This window comes from Myodes glareolus, chromosome 3 (genome assembly GCF_982192425.1).
Source record: "Myodes glareolus chromosome 3, mMyoGla1.1, whole genome shotgun sequence".
NCBI lineage: Eukaryota > Metazoa > Chordata > Mammalia > Rodentia > Cricetidae > Myodes > Myodes glareolus.
This window is the reverse complement of record NC_142028.1, coordinates 94,951,730-94,970,155: the sequence shown is the minus strand read 5'-3', so window position 1 is coordinate 94,970,155 and position 18,426 is coordinate 94,951,730.

Below are 18,426 nucleotides of genomic sequence, written 5' to 3'. Positions count from 1 at the left end.
GAGCAGATGTTTGGCAGGGAAACACCATGCATTCTAAATACACAAGGCGAAAGTCGGTGGAGGGCGTAATTGATTTGCTGACTGCCCTGGGAAGCCAGCCCATGCTTGCTCAGGGCCAGGGCACCCTACCACATCCTCACTTTAACACCACACGGTCTCATCAGCCGCTGACCTCTGGTAGGCCCCTGGTATCCATGCTATCAAGTCCCACCTGCTCGCTTGTCTTCTGCAGTACTTAACACCTGCAGCCTCACAAACAGGCTGCGTCTGGTCTGTCTCCCGTCTTGGTTTGGCACAAGCTGTTCCTACAACTCAGGACTAGGTTCCTTTGTCTGGTGAGCAACACCCATGCAGCCCCCACTTCTCAACTCGATCCGTGGTGGGCCTTGATGGTGTCTGAATTGCTGAAGCCCTGCTTGCTGTCTTCATAGGACTTACCCTTGTGTTGTTGCTTGCTCGACTTCTTTCTCAGCAGAATGGTGGTTTCCTGTTAGCTATAAGAAAAAAATCGACTTTAATTGGCAGAGGAAATCACACTAAATTAAACTTTTATTTGTTACAACCAGGAACACATTTCTTGAAAAATAATATGACACCCGTAGCAACACCAAATGCTCACACCCTCCCTCCACACAGGACAGCTGTCTGTATACACAGAGCCCTTTCCTATTCCCTGGTCTTCCTCTAGAAATCCACAGTCCTTCTCTCATTCTTCTCTACCTTTTCGAATCCTTCCTGCCAATCAAGATGCTTCTTCTCAAATGCTCCGTAATTTCTCTGGCATACCCTCCCGAACACGTGTGATCCCTTCTTGGTACTGCTTCCTTAGCACCTTGTGTTAATTGCTTTCTCATTGCTATGACAGCATACCCTGGCAAAAGGAGCTGGAGGGAGAAAGGGCTGCTTTGTGCTTGCCTTCCAAGTAGGATACGGTCCATCATGACAGAGAAGACATAGTATTAGGCAGAGAAGGCATGGTGGCAGGAGCGGAAGGATGGCTAGTTACACTGCATGCAGGATCAAGAAACAGAGAGAGGGAACGGGGAAGCAGGCGAGTCTTAAGTTCTACTCCAGTGTCTCTCTCACTCCCTGCAGCAATGCTCTATAGCCTTGTCTGACAGCATCACCAGCTGAGGACCAAATATTCAAAATATGAGCCCATAGGGGACAATTCATAATCGAATCCCAAGTTCCACCCCTGACTCCTATCCAACTTCCAAAGCCCCTGTACTCTAACAATCCTAGCACGGTTCTGTGGTGATATTTTGTTTGTGGTTTAACAAATAAAGCTTGCCTGAAGATCAGAGTGCAGAGTTAAGCCACTAACTAGTTAGTCATTGAGACCAGACAGTGGTGACACACACCTTTAATCCCAGGGCTCGGGAGGCAGGGGCAGACTGGTCTCTGTGAGTTTGAGGCTATCCTGGGCTACACAGGATTGATCCAGTCTAAAAGAGAAGCAGAGTCTTCTAGTACTCTAGTACTAGGCTTCCCAGTACTAGTGAGTCACATGTCTTTAAACCTAGCACTAAGGAGGTAGAGATTGGAATGGATATGGCTGGGCAGAGAGAGGAATATAAGGCAGGAGAAGACCGGAGAACATGGTATTTAGTGTGAGGACTTGTGAAGACAGGCTACCCCATTCGGTCTGAGGGGTTCATAGCGGTAAGAACTAGTTGCTGGCTGCTCTGCTTCTCTGATCTTTCAGCTTTTATCTTCACGATATCTGACTCTGTGTTTTTATTATTAAGACCAGTAAGAAATCAGGCTACACTGTTTGAAAGTCCAATGTATCTTCTGAGACTCAAGGCAGTCTCTTAACTGTGAACCCTGTGCAATCTACAAAAATTACATGCTTTCCACAAACAATAGCAGAGCATACGTTCCCACTCCAATAGGGAGGAACAAGATATAGTGAGGAAAAATAGAGCCAAAGCAAGACCCTAAACCTAGTAGGGAAAATATTAAATGTTACAGTTCTATATCTAGCATTTGGAATTATCTTGGTGACCTGCAGAGAAATCTTTTCTAAGATTAAAGATAAATTACTACACCTGTGTTGTAGAATATTATCTTAACTAGGCAAAGTTGAGTTATATTTGTCTATGCTGCAGAATAGTACTTTAACTGTGTGAAGGTGTGTTACTTTTTTATGCTGCATGTGTTTAATTCTATAAAGAAGTGTTGCATCTGTTTCACCACACCTGCCTAAGGCACCTGAATGGTCTGATAAAGAGCTGAATGGCCAATAACTGTGCCAGAGAAAAGACAGGCTGGGATGGTGGGTAGAGAGAATAAATAGAAGGAAAAATCTAGACTCGAGAGAGAAGAGAACGAGAATGAGAGAAGGTGGAGAGAATGATGGAGATGTTTGAGGCCTGAAGCCAGGCAGACACCAGTCAGTCAGATATAGAGAAACAGTGAAAGGGAGATATACGTGATATAGAAATGAATCCTTTGCATTGGTATTGATCTTTGTCTATTGACACAAATTTAATGTTGAATTTTTACATTGTGTATATATATATATATATATATATATATATTTCTACTCTAATTTAAGGTATTATGTTTGTAAACATCTCATTTAAAAATGTAATATAAAATTAAGAAACATAGGTTAATAGTCATATATGATAATCAAACTTTTAGTTATGTTAGTTAGGTTTTCTAGATATGCAGAGATACATTTCAGTTAGATATCTTCAACTCTTCAAAGATCCCAGAAGGATATAGTATTAGTTAAGTAAGCTGTGTGGCGCGCTCCTTGACCAGCAAGCAAGAACTACCACGAAATCAAGGATTCTTCTCTGATCACACTTTATGGGAGCCTCTCGGTTGAAGGGATAGCGTGGAGCGAGAGAGAAGGAGAAGAGAGAGAGAAAAAAGCGAAAGAGAAAGAAGCCCAAGCGGCAGCTGCTTTTCTAGGGTGGAGGGGCTGTCCTGATTGGTGAATACCATTCAGCTAAAGCCCGGGGCTTCGGGCTAGGGAACAAGGCTCAGTTATGCAAATGCAGGCCGAGGGTGCCCACAGGGCAACATCAAAGGATCTGTTTACCTCTAAGCTGCAGGATGGCTCCTTATAAAGCAGGAAGTGCATTGTAAACAACTTCCAAAGTTCTAGAATTGACAGAGATTTCTTGCAGCCTGGACAGTCACCCAAAATTCTTTTGTAACATGTGGGTATTCATCTTCAGCCTACAGACCCATAGTATCAAGTAGATATTTTTCCCCATAAAACAGGAAATTTGAAGATCTGTTTTGCCTTGTAATGGCAAAGTTCATCAGTTGCCTTCTTCTGTGTCCAGCAGAATGTCTGGCAGTTTCTTCTGTGAAGCAGGGACCCTAAAGAACCATCCCATCTTTCGGAAAGATTAACAGTTACATTTATGTGGGTCCTGCATGTCCAGCTAAAGCAGCATACCAACAAGTAACTCGGGCAAGAGCAGTTTCTCGCTCACATGACTAGCCTTGTCACACTGAGGACAAATTCCATAGCGAGTTTCTTCAATGCCCACCAACCTCTCTGAAGTAATTGGTGCTGCCAGAAGCAGACATGTCCCATTGTCAAAAAAGGTCTAAGTTCTTAAAACATTTTTAATGTCATATTCTGTAGATCTTTGAAGTCCTGAGGCAGAGGGTAGATAAAGAGAAACAGGTTAATTTAAGTAAAAATAGCTATTCAGGAATGTGCCTAAGTAGTCTGAGCATCCAAAACTAATAAAAGTCTCTGTGTCATGATTTGGCAACCAGTTGGTGGTCTAAAAGGAAAAGTCTGGTAGGCACCTGGCATCTCCTGTCAGCACGAAAGCAACACAATGCTTAGTGAACTTATTTGGATTTTGGAGGTAGTACATTTCTCATGTGGGCTTGTTTTTCTGTTGTAAAGACCAAGTGACAGGGAAAACTGCTAGGTTTTGAGTGAGGCTCAGAGCAGGAGAAAGCTCCTAATAGGCTAAGGACCCTGTACAGGCTGTGCCACCACTCGAGTCACATGTGACCCGGAAAACAGATGGTACAGAGAGTGTTAGTGGCAGGTAGACAAGCTATTTGAAGGCATTGTTGGGCCTCAGCAGGGGAGTCACAATGGAGGCCCTTTGGATTTTGGGAACAGGGTCTTCTGTTACCTGCAGACATTCATACACCTTTGTGAAACAGTTTTTTGATTTGACTTTGGGTCTTTTGTGGAAACTGAATGTTTGCTATCAAGTCATTAAGTTATTGTGCAACCTGAGCTAACATAATGAGATGTTATCTGACCCACCAAGTCATAATGAGAGTGCACAATAGCAGTCCATCACGAAATGGAAGATGCATATATATGCATATTATATATATATAAAGTTTATATATAATATATATATATACATACATATAATCACCTCCAAGTGGATTCTGAAGACATAGCAAGTAGCATGAAGAGCTTGTCCAAAGGTCTACGATTCCTTTTACTTTTACAGTGCCTTCTGTCTCCAAGCCCGCACCCATGGCATCATAGTTGATTAGCGGAGGAAGAGAAGACTAGGACCTCTTTTAGATGTGGTCCTGTATACTACATAAACGCCACCCATAAGAGTACAGACACAGCATTACAGCCTCTTTATTGGTCAACTCTGAAGGACACTGATGCAAAGGTAGATCTTCACAGTGGTAGAATTTTGAGCATTTCAAATGGTTTTGTAGCTTAGTTGAAAGGATGAATGGCCACACATGTAACTATATACTGATTTATGGACTATAGCCTATAGTTTGAATGGATGATCAGTGGCTTGAAAAGAACATGGTTAGAAAATTTATTAAAAAGACATTATGAAAGAACTATGGGTCTAGGTATATGAATGAGCCAGGACATGAAGATACTTGTATCACATGCTCATCAAAAGATGACTTTAGCAGGGGAGGATTTCAATAATTAAGTAATAGGATTACCTTTCTGCAGTTAATATCAGTTTCTTTTTACAGTTATTCCTGTCATTGTCCACAGGTCCATAAATAAAAGTCATAATGTCAGAAATGGAGGTTATACTTGGCTCAACACCATGGAATTCCACTCACCAAAGGTTACCTAGAAATAGCTGCTGCTGAGTGTCAAATATGTCAGCATCAGAGTCCTTGATATGGTATAATTCCCTGGGGATGGTCATGCCAGGAACATAGTGGTAGGAACATAGTAGGCTATATTGTACCAGTTCCATCAGTTAAAGGGCAACATTTGTCCTTACTAAAATAAACACTTCTCTTTATTGGTTTGTCTTTCTTTCACATAATTCCTTTTCCAAAGCCATCCATGGACTTACAGAATGTCCTATCCACCATAATAATATCATTTCTGACTGAAGAACTCACTTCATAGCCAAAGAAGTGTGGTAGTGAGCTCATATTTATGGAATACACAGGCCTTTCTATGTCCCCCATCACCCTGAAGTAGCTGGCTTGCTAGAACAGTGGAATGGCCTTTTAAAGATGCAGTACAGTACCAATTATGTGGTAATAGATTGAAGGATTCAGTAGGGTTTGTCTAAAAGGCTTTATGAGCTCCAAGTTAGCATCCAATATATGACACTGTTTCTACTGTGGCCAGGATTCATGGGTCTGGGAATCAGAAAGTAAAAATGGTAATGATATCACTCTCCATTATTCTAAGACCTACTAGAAAAAAATTGCTTTCTATTCTCACAGCCTTATGCTCTTTTGGCCAAAAGTTTTATCTTCAGAAGGGGAAATGCTTTTGCTAGAAGGTCACAATACACATTCATTGAACTGAAAGTTTAGACTTCCTCTAGCCACTTTGGACTCCCTATAACCTTGATACAACAGGTTAAAAAAGGAATAACAGTGCTAGAAGGGTAGCTGATCCAGGCTATTTAGGTAGAAATTGTACTGCTTCTCCATAATGGAGGTAAGAAAGAGGAGTACTTCAAGGGTGCAGTAGATCCTTTAGGGCATACCTTGGTGTTACCATGTCCTATGATTAATATCAATGGGGTCTTATTGAAATTACAATAACCTAATCCAGATGAAATGATAGATTGCTCAAATATGTCATCAATGAAAGTTTAGGCCACTCCTCTGAGCCACCATGTGCTCAGGGACTTGTTGAGAGTAGAGGAAATACCAAGTAGAGGAAGACAGTTGTCAATACTAGCCAAAAACACATGGCTAGGTATAGAAATGAGGACTGCAGGTACCAGGAGTGTTCCCATCCTATTTTGTTAAGGACATGTTTGTGCATATTTTCACATATATTAAGTAGATGTTTGTGTGTTCTCTCCTTTGTTTCTTTATTATGTAATAAAACATTGGCAATCAGATAATGTGTCCATGCTATCATATTTACATTATGGGACACTGAAAGACTAAGTATTCTTTAAGGGACTTTTCTGCCTATCCTCAGGGAAAATGGTGAGTTTGCAGTTTTGCATGGCCTAACTATATCATCTTGGATTGAGTTATGAGATTGTTATTATTTTCATTTTGGAAGTTAAACAAGCACAGCATAAGGAAGTAAGATTAGTTATAAGGCTGACAAAGAGTGGACCTGTGATGATTCATCTTAGGTATCAACTTTACTGGATCTGGACTCAACAAATAGACAGGCTGATAGACACACCTATGAGACATTTTCTTGGTCAGGTTATTTGAAATGAGAAGATTTACTCAAAATGCACATGATATCTTCTGGTGACGGTTCATATAAAAAAATGATTTTTCTGCTTTTTTCTCCTTTGTCTTCAGATCTTGCTGGAGAGTTCATCATCAGTCTCTTTGCTAGTGCATGTACGCTCTTCTGCCAACATTGTTGCTGCTGCCAGTGCTGCGACATTCCTTTTCTGACATCAGAACCTAGCTTCTTCAGTCTTCCAATGTGGATGGGAGACCAGTGGCTCTCTAAGGATTCTCCAGACCTTCAGTGCCAGATTGAGACTGCTGAGGCATCCAGCTCACCAGAATGAGTAACTCTTGGGTTCTCAACATCCATAGTGTGAAGACAGTCATTGTTATTTCATCGGGTCTAACACATATCATTTTAAATATATACCAGTCCTGTTCATCTCACTACACACCGCTTCCATGAGATTAGGAATACATTTCTTTCAGGATCGTTAATTTCCAAGATGCAGAACAGCCTCCTGTTATAAGCCCAGAGCCTGGTTACAAGACTAAGTTTGCATTTTAACTCTGCCAGTGACTCCTTATTTATCACGTTGGTTATGTTAAATGAACTGTCTCAGCTTAATCTTTTATTTACTTGTTTAACAAAAATGTTTAAACCTGTGACCATGTGTACACTGTGTTTGGGTATATGGAGGCAAGAGGAGGGTGTTGGATTCCTTGGAGCTGGAGTTAGAGGTGGTTGTGAGTCATCTGCCATAGGTGCTAGGAAGTGAACTTAGATCCTCTGCAAGAACACATTTAACAGTTGAGTTATCTTTCCATCTGTTCATATTTTAATGCAATGGGGGTGATTGTACTCAAAGAGATGCTTGTGTGAATTAAGAGAGATTGTGATAGTTGATCTTGATTGATCAGTTGATTAGATCAAAGAAATGCCTAGAACATTTCTTTATAAATGAGCATGTTTTCTGAGAGGATGAGCAAAAATGTCATTGTGAGCTTGGGTAGCACATTCTCTAAGCTGGAATATCCACGAGAACAAAAAGAGAAGATGGTTGAACCCCTTGGCACAGCCATTATTCCTCTGCTTCCTGGCTGCCATGGTGTGAGTTGCTTTGCCCTGTCACTCTTCTGCACCATAATGCATTGAAAATGCAGAGATCCAAGACAAATACCCTTTCTCAATTAAATTGTTTCTCTCAAATGTTTTTCATAACAGCAAAAAATATGACTAATGTAGATGATGAGGATGGGCATAATAAAATATCATTAAATGGTTGTTATTAACCAGTGATTGTTTACATAGTTGCTTAAAGCCACCAGTGACACCATTCCTTTGATGCTGGATGTCATAATAACTCTGTGTACCCTATAGTATGATCTAAGTCCATTTCTTTTGTCATGTCCAACTGGGTGAGTGGCAGAATCTTATCCCATCTATTGATATCTACTACCTTGTATGTAAATTAGACACATGAGGTAGCACATTAAATATTTTAGTATTTAATAATAAATCTTGGCTGGGTGGTGGGAGCATATGTCTTTAATCCCAGCACTCATGAGGCAGAGGCGGGCAGATCTCTGTGAGTTCAAGGCCAGCCTAGTCTGCAAGAGCTAGTTTCAGGACAGTTAAAACTGTTACACAGAAAACCCTATCTCGAAAAAAAAATTCTTAAAGACAATTCAAACCCACTCAAAAGGTGCAGTAGAAGAGGAATACACAGAGAAGTTTCTTCACCAATTTCTACTTCACTTTGAAATTTCTTAGGCTAAGAATAGTTTGCAGTTGATGATTGTCATAGAGCTACCAGTGAGTTTAAATTACTTCGTGAAAGAATTCTGAACTTAGAAAAGGAAGATAGTCTCTGTATGTCTCTCTCCCTCTCCCTCCCTCCATCCCTTTCTCTCTCCCCCATTTCTTTCTGTGTGTTTAGTGCAAGGTGTGAAGGTGTGGGATTTTCCAGGGATGGAACCAATGAAATTTATCTGAAAACAAAAAAGAGGAACACTTACATGTTAGTATTACTTTTCAATAGTCACAACTAAAACTCTTAATAAATTATGATTTTGGTGATTGTGATCAAGGTGTCATGTGACTGGAGTGGAATAAGAATGTAAGTATAAAAACATAAATGAGACCTGTGAGCAGAGGACTTGTGCTGCTGCCTTCCTATGCTGAAGAACTTCTGTGGCTTCCTGCAAGAGTGGCAGTCCTCTAAATTCTGTGGTCCACAGTGGTGGATTCAAGATTATTTCTACTTTATGGCACTGAGGACATCTGGTCCTTTATCTTCTCATTAGAACTCCAGTGTTAGACTCCACCATTTTTGTTTATATGGTGACTTCTCTTCTTTACTTTATTAACATTGTAATTTTCATTGGTTAATTTTTAAGGTTGAACCAGCCTTACATCCCTAGAACTGTCTCAGTTGGTAATATACACTGTTGGATTAGACTTGATAATGTTTTGTTAAAGATTTTGAAAGTTTAATCATAAGACATATTAGCATGCACATTTCCTTATAATGTTTTGGCTTTGATGAAAAATATGTATTCTCTGTGCTATTCCCTCTTCTATATACTAGAAAAACATGTATAGAATTGATGTTTGTCTTGAGTGTTTGTTTGACTTTTTCAGTAGACTGCATCACTTTGAAGGTTTTTTATGTTCCAGGGAACCCCAGATGATGGAGAGTTCTTTTAGGATGACCTAAGTTTCCTCCTTGGAAGGGAGGGAAGGTCCTTGAGAACCTCCATGGCAAGAGTCCCATTTTCAAGAGGCACCACCTGACCACCTCTGATGTTCTCCTTTCAATTTCAGGCCACCATTTTTTTTGTTTCCCCAAATGGAGTTTCAGTCTTTGGAGATAGTGTGGTAGGAGGCTTGAAACTCTTCTTTTTGTATCTGTGTGTGGGAACTTAAGCTCACTGTTCTGTGAGGATGGAATGACAGATTACTTCCAAAATATCTGACAGCATAGTAAGAAGTAATTTTGGAATTTTTTGATAGACACAGTAATTGTCTGTCTGTCTATCCGTCTCTCTCTCTCTCTCTCTCTCTCTCTCTCTCTCTCTTTAACTATCTTTTTAGGTAAGATGCAATTTTTAAAAATTTACCTACACAATTGTATAGTGACTGATTCGGGAGACTTTAGTATATCCATCACCTTGAGCATTTATTACTTCTTTGTGTGGGTACCTTCAAAGTTCTCTCTTCTTTCTCCCTCGAATGTACAATGCATATAAAGCTCAGTCACAGTTGCTGAGGAACAGAAGGCTTATCCTACCTACTACTGAAACCCTATACTCTGGCATCGTAAGCTTTCAATGGATTCTACTTCCTTTATCAGGAAATGGAGCCATTTTTCTCAGTCTATGAGGCCCACCTGGGTAGAAAGTCTGTTTGCCAACCTGCGCATCTGAGAAGAGTTTCCAAAATGGAGTCCTGGACACAAACAAAGTCCCTCTCCTTCCATTCCACTCTCTGTGTTCCTTCTTACTCCTCCTGTCTTCCTCTTTTCCCTTTCTTCGCTCTCTTCACTCTCCAAGATCAATCCTTTCACCTTAAACATGGCTACATTATACACTGCAAAGTGAAAATGATTTGGAGATGCGAACAATCCGTTCTAGTTTTTTGCCGAATGCGGAGAGGACTCCCTTTGTTACTGAGGCTCCTGAGCCTTCCTGATGTGTGTGAAGGAAAGGCAGCTAGTCCAGTTCTAACTCCACTCTAGAAGGGGAGTTTTTTTTTGGTTGAAAAAAAAAAAAAACATGAGTCAGCTACTTAGAAAAGTGCATCGCTGATGATATTAGTACCTCAGAGCAATTTCATCAGTCTAGGAAGCATATTTTCAGGAGGCAAAACTGGCAGGGCACGAAGGACAGAATATTAATAAAGCTGTCAGAGGCAATAGTGATGTTTCAGTTCCAGGCAGCAGAGGGAGCTGTTAGCTTCAAATCCTTAAGTCTATGTTAGGCAAGAAGGCAATCACAGTCTGAGAGAATAAACTTGGCCCTTTCTTGGCAAAGTGAATTAGGTCTACTTCACTAGAAAGAACTGGAAAGGCAATGTGTGGTTAGTTATAATGGGCGCAGGTACAATATGTAAGACTTGCCTTGAGCTAGGCACTGGTCTGGATGTACGTTATGAATTTGACTATATTAAATTCTCAAAGCAGGAGTATGGAGAGGCAATATTACTGTAGCCTTTCTGGTGGTGAGGAAACTGAGGATCAGTGATATTAAATGACTTAGCTAAGGTCACACAGTAATAGGCAGAGGTGGGGCTTGAACCAAAGCTCTATGGCTCCAAAATCTGAGGTCTTAATTATGAATAACTATTTACATATGCATGTTTGATCCCATTTAATATTGCAAACAGTTGATATTTCCTAAGTACTTTTTTTTTTACCATAATTTCATTCACACACATTTACAGAGGTGGGAGAAAGTAGGAGGACAAAGTGGAGGATGAAAGCAAAGAAAAGAGGAGAGATGAAGGGAGATGGGAAGGAAGGGAAGGAGAGAGAACTTTAGACTGAGAGAATGAACAATTTGTCTCATGTCCTCACGTGTTTATTTTTCCTTAAACAATTTCACTGCTACTATGTAACATCTTATGGTTCCATGTTCTTTATCACTAATCAATAACACAGAGAACCTGGCAAGTTTGACCCAGAACCAGATCGTCTGTCTCTAAGGCTAGTACTGTTAATTATTCTATTGTGTCCTCTACCTCTTCCTCTTGCTAGGTTTTGCTGTTAATGGTCATGAGAAATAGAGCCTGAAGTCTACATTATCTTAACCTCACCTCTTCTTGAGCCTGGGTCACTAAGTCAGAAACACAAGAGTTATTACTGTTTTAATGCGTCATAACACCTATGTTTTGTTCAGAAGGTAGTATTTCATGGTACTTCTTCCTCACCCTCTTCTGTGATATTCCCTGAGCTTGGGATAGGGAATGCTAATAGAGATATCCTATTTATGTCTGAATAAATAGGATCACAATCTCTTATTCCCAGGACAATGCATTCCTACACTGATTGCTGCCTACTGCAAGAAGTTTCTCTCAACAGCATTGAGAGATGTATACATATGGTTACAAACATACATTATTTAGAAAGTAGTTGGGTTATGTTACCACTTAGAAGATGACAGTAGTATTTTCCTCTCTAGGGCCTGTGACTTCCACAGAAGTAGCAGGTCTGAGCTCCCTGCTGGTGAGCAGGCCTCAAATCTAATCAGAAAATAGATTGTTATCTTTGTAACAGCTGTGCCACTATTGCATTAGTGGTACAATGTGGCTCTCAGATTAGTATTTTCATAGCCAGCCTTTCCAGAGCTTGGGAAAGCATCTTACAAATTCAATATAACCTTAAAATCACGTTACAACTGAAGCAGATGTCAGACAGTGAAATGCTTTGGCCTTGACATTGTGGTAATATATTGAGAACCCAGAATATAAGTTCAATTTTCCAAGTTCAGAGTCTACTCTTTCTTTTCTTAAATATCAGAAACTACCGGTTTTATGATCTCACCAAAAGTGATTCTCTCCCCCTATCTAGCTTCAGGGAAGCACCAGGTTTCAACCAGAAATTATTCTTATTTCATATGATAGTTTTCCACCCCTGCACAATACAGTTATCCAAAGACACAAAATTTTTGCATCAATGGCTCCCATGCAAAAAGCGCTTGAACAGTTCGTGTTCTGGTAAGAGTGTGTGTGTTTGACAAATAGTCTGAGCCCTCTCATATATAAATTGTGTAACCCTGGTCAGATCCTCAGTGTTTTCTTCTGTCAAGTGGGCATCTTATGTACTTCTTTGTTTGCTGCAATTGTGCCATGATAAACATACTATGGAAATAAGGTCTAGAAGGTTGTCAAGTTCATGTGGAATCCAAGGCATTGTGACTCTTTCATCCTTTCTTCTGTCTAGTAAGTATTTTTTCCATCCGCTCTGATTACACAGTAACCAATAACAGTGGACAATCTTTATTACTAATGTGAAAACCATCTGGGAGAATCCATCTCCCTCCATCAGGACTAATCAACAGGGCCTCATGACCCAGCTCTGTCCTGCTATGAGCTCATAGGAACAGATGGAAAATGGGTTGGGCAGATGGAAAGACTCCATTTTCTGACAGGAATTATTTATTTGTGAAGTTGGAAACACTTGGAGTGACTCTTTTGTATTGAGAGGATGAAATATTGCTAAATGCACAATGGGGCCACGGAATTAACGGATGCACTGTGACTATGAGAGTCTCTGTGAAACGGGGAGAAGGAATAATAACGGAGCTTTGAAAAATGCTCCAAAGACATAAATTATTTACTCGGTGGATGTCAACCATTCCCTTGCAGCTATTTCTGCTGTTGGAACTATCCTTCATGCCCTTCCTATGAAAGACACTGCTCTTTGTGACTGAATTCTTGCAAAACATGAGTATTGCAAAACACATAGCTACCATTAGGAGACCTGCTTAGCACTTGCCACCGTGTGCGTTACTTTGCATGTCTTATATCCAACCTTTATGGTAGTTTTACAAAGCAGGCACTTTCAAATGGCATTTCCAGGTAAAGAATATAAAATTCAATGACATTGATTTCTTCAGGTCATTCAAATTACTTGAAGTAGGCTTTTCATTGCCTTTGTTTTTGCGTGTCAGACCTGTTACCTCAAGTGGCAATCAAAACATTAATCAAGCCCCCATGATACCCTGTGTCCTTTATGTGGCATCTTAGAGAATATTCAGGGTTTGTTGGGGTCTGACTCTATATCCCCTGGTGCTGTATCCTTGTCTTTCACCCGGGCTGTGATTTGTGCTTGCAAACAATTTGCAGTAGAGAGTGGATTCCTGACTCAGACATTTTACTCATCTTATTTACTCTGCACAGTACATTCATTTCTGCTCCCCATGGGCTTCATTTAACCTGCTCTGGCCAGTTGCTTCCCATTGTTTAGCTTTGATTTGGTCCTCATCTACGAAACCGTTTCTCACAGCAGTGATGCTCCTGTTACCATACTGAGCACTGTTTCCCTGCATGCTAGTTGATCATCCTGGCATTCTTTCATATGTCATTAACATAACATACTGTTACAGTCAATGGGGTCAGTGTCCATTTTCACCAAAACCTGGAACTTTGGTTTTACTTGTTACCATGTGAAAGGATCCCAACGTGAAACAGATGAATGGATGGACAGATAGATGGACAACACCGACAAGGGCTTCCTTCTAAAACATCCACAAAGTATACTTGCAGTATTTGTGACTTTATATTGTGACATGACCTTAGTCAATGTTTATTTAGTATCACCCAAGGTTCAAGCCCTATTTTGGACCTTGACAATTAATTCAATATGTATAGGCCACTTGAGAAACTAAGGGTGTCAGAATATCACTTTGAATAGCATTTCCAATAGTGCCTTGCATAGTTCTTAGAGAGGGTTAAGGTGTCATTTGGAAATAAAAACTACTTCAGTGGACTATGCTTTAGTAAAATAAAAGTTCAGAAAGTTTGTTTGCTTGTTTGATTTTATTTTGATTCCTCTGTGCCATGGATAATGAGATATAGTTTACTGATAGATACCATGAGACTGGGGAAAACAGAATGAAGTTGATATTTCTCTCCCTGAGGTGAAAGCCAATAGTCACAGGCCAAATCTGATATCAATGAGGGAAGGAAGTATCATCCTGATGTGGAATATGCTGTGAATGTGTTTCATTACCAGTGGTTAATGAAGAAGCTGCTTTGGCCTATGGCAGGGCAGAATATAGCAAGGTGAGAAATCCAAGCAGAGATAAAAGAGGACAGAATGTGGAATCAGGGAGATAGCATGTAGCTACCAAAGGAGAAATACACCCAAACCTTACTAGTAAGCCACAGTCTCATGGCGATATACAGATTAATTGAAATGAGTTAATTTAAGATATAAGAGTTAGCTATCCTAAACCTAAGCCATTAGCCAAACAATGTTGTAATTAATATAGATTTTATGTGATTGTTTGGGTCTGGGCAGCCAGGAAATGCAAGTGCAATCTCTGTTTACATCATCTGCCAGGGGAAAGAAACAAAATTTGGATAATAGTTATTCTGAAAAGTACTATAATATTTTCAAGAGGGACCCAAAGATCTTGCTTTTTGGGGCTGGGGCATCAGATGGTTCAGTGGAACTGTTCACCAACCCAGACAAGGGTCACACCATCAACTCTTGTCAGTATTGTTTTTACAAGAGAAGATTTGATTTCCATCTCCAAGTTTCTAAATGTCTGAAACTAAATCATTTGCCAGGGACTATTAACACCCCAAGTCAGTATTCTCTGGAGACTAGTACTCACAGTGAAAAACAGATTCCACAGTTCATTAATGGGGCACAGAGAAAGATATGCAACCTACTATGTTTATATGTTAGAAAGATATGCATCCTAGAGTGTTTATGTGTTAGGGAAAGTGGGCAATGTGTCTTGACAGACATCAGAAGGGAGGGAATATTTGCTATTTATTTATTTATGAGATTAATTTAATTACTGCAGTTCTTTTCCTTCCCTCCCTTCAAACTCTCCCTTACAAACCTTCCTGCTCTCCTTCAAGTTCATGGTCTCTTTTTTGCACTGATTGTTATTGAATTCATGTTTGTTTATACATATATATTCCTAAATGTAACTTGATCAATCATGTGATGTTACTTGTATGCAGTTTTTTAGGCCTGACCATTTGTCACTGAACAGCCAGATGACGTATACTACCCAGGGAGGCCCTGCTCCCAGCATTCCTAAGTTGCCTATAGTTCTTTTTGTAGGGTTGAGACCTCCTGCACTTTTGCCTGTCCACCTTGGCATGCCTATCGGTGCCATCCTTGTTCAGCTGACTTTTGGGCACTCATACCGATGGGGTCTTGTAGAAGGCCGCAGCCACATTCTCCATTATCAAGATGGCGCTGACATCCGGCTTCACCGCCAGGTGAACGCACATGTGCTCGGTAATTTCCCACTGAGTCCCCGCCTACTCCCGAGGCATCACCTGGGACTGGGAACAATGGACCTATCCAAGAGTGACACGTCCAAAGCAGGGTCTGTTTCCTATATAAGGGAAGGGTTCCATCTTATCTGGGTCTCCGCCATGTTGGCTGATGCCCGCTCTCCCAAGGGGCATTAAAGCTTTACTGCAGAAGTATCCTATGTGTACCGCGTGGTTCTTGCTGGCGAGACGGTAGCGCGGGACAACTGGTGCCGAAACCCGGGACGCCGAGGAATCCTGACCACCGCACCGACGGGGATCTCTTGGATTCACCTTGGATTCAGGAAGGATTCAGAACTGCAGGGTCTGCATATCAGAGAGGTAATGTCTGCTCCTGGATTTTTCGGTTTTGAGCTTGACTTGTCTCCGCATTGGGAAGGTTTCATACAGGCCTTGATGCTTATCTTAGCAATTCTCTTATTTTCCGCCAGAAATTGCTTAAAAGATGAATCTTGCCAAGCGGTTGTTGCAAAGGCGGAGGAAATTCAGGACAGAATATCAGAAACTGAATGCAGTGGGAGGTTAGACGCGCGCGTGAGAAAAAAAATTAAGGAAAGAGGACCCTCCAGGAATTCTAAGGAAGTAAAAATGGGGGAGAACATTGGCCCACAAGGCCAAAAGCTTTCTGATATCAATAATAAGAAAAAAGGAAAGAACAGTAATTTGCAGATTGAAAGTGACCTTGAAAGTGACCATGAAAGTGAGTACAAAAGTTCTGGCTCAGGAGAAGAGGAAGGAGAACTGGATACAGAGGAGGAAGTAGAATTAGCCAACGGCAGGGCCATGAGGTCATCCCAAACGGCCCATCCGCCTCCTTATAGGCTACGCCCTCCCCCAATTGCCCCTTCGGCGCCTCCTTATGAGGAACGCCTTGGGCCAAAGACCTTTTCATTTATCCCTGACAAGGTCAAGAGAAAGCTACACTTGGCCTTCCCCGTTTATGAAGGGGAAAATGGGCGAGTACATGCACCTGTGGAGTACAACCAAATCAAAGAGTTAGCAGAGTCAGTCAGAAAGTATGGAGTGACTGCTAATTTTACCTTAGCCCAGTTGGACAGATTGGCCTTGTCTGCCATGACTCCAGCGGACTGGGAAGCAGTTGCAAAAGCATCGCTCATCAGCATGGGTCAATATTTGGAATGGAAAGCGCTGTGGCACGAGGCAGCCCAGGAACAGGCCAGAGCTAACGCTCAGGCCTTAACTCCAGAACAACAGCAATGGACATTTGACCTCCTGACTGGGCGAGGGCACTATGCCGCTGCCCAGACAAACTACCCTTACGGCGCCTACCGCCAGATAGCCGATACAGCTGTAAGAGCATGGAAAGCCTTGTCAAAAAAGGGAGAAGGGAGCACTCCGCTCACTAAGATTATACAAGGGACTCAGGAGCCTTTTTCAGATTTCGTGGCAAGAATGATTGAGGCAGCAGGACGCATTTTTGGCGATACTGATACGGCCACGCCCCTAATTGAGCAGCTCATTTTTGAGCAAGCCACGCAGGAGTGCCGTGCCGCCATAGCACCTAGGAAAAATAAAGGGCTACAGGACTGGCTCAGGGTCTGTAGAGAACTAGGAGGACCCCTGACGAATGCAGGTTTGGCTGCAGCCATCTTGCGGTCACAACAACGCCCTTTTAAAGGGCCAGAGGCAAGAGTTTGCTTTAAATGCGGGAAGCCAGGACACTTAAAAAGGGACTGTAGGTCATCAGAAAAGGAGAGAGCGCCCCCTACGCCTTGCTCACGCTGTGGTAAAGGTTATCATAGGGTGGAGCTCTGCCGCTCCCTTAGGGATGCCCACGGTAAGATCCTCCCACCATTAGGAAACCCACAGACTGGTGATCCAAAAAACGGGATGACGGGCCCTCGGTCCCAGGGCCCCCAAAAATATGGGAACAAGTTCGTCAGGGCAACGACCAAGGAACCCTCGGAGGCAGAACAAGAATGGACTTGTGTGCCTCCACCGACTTCCTATTGATGCCCCAAATGGGGGTGCAGCCTGTCCCTGTGCAGCTGCCTGAGCCTCTACCCCCTGGAAGCGTGGGCCTGCTTTTAGGGCGTGGCTCGCTTACCCAGCAGGGACTGATTGTCCACCCAGGTCTTGTTGATAGTCAGCACACTGCTGAGATACAAGCCCTATGCTCTTGCCCTAGTGGAGTTTTTTCCATCAGTAAAGGAGACAGGATAGCTCAGTTACTGTTTCTCCCGGCAGACATCCACCAGAGGCCGGAGAATAGATTAATGGGGTCAACAGGACAGGATTCAGCCTACTTGGTTGTTAGCCTTCAAGATCGACCCAAACTGCCCCTTTGGGTCAATGGTAAATGTTTCAAAGGCATTTTGGACACCGGCGCGGACAAAAGTATTATCTCATCGCGCTGGTGGCCACAGTCCTGGCCAGTTACTGAGTCGTCTCATGCCCTACAGGGCTTGGGCTACAGTGCAAACCCCACCATTAGCTCCACCAGATTAACCTGGAAAACAGATGAAGGGCAGTCAGGATATTTTACACCATATGTCCTCCCCCTGCCGGTCAACTTATGGGGAAGAGACGTGATGCAGGGCATGGGATTGACCCTATCTAATGCATATTCATCTCAGGCCCAAGATATAATGATCAGAATGGGTCATAGGCCAGGAAGGGGCTTGGGTCGCTCCCAGCAGGGAATACGGGAGCCAATAAATCCTAAACCTAATATCAGCAAACAGGGCCTGGGTTTTTCCTAGGCGCCACTGGGGCAGCACGGCCCATACCGTGGAAAACAGAGACCCCCGTATGGGTTCCCCAGTGGCCACTTA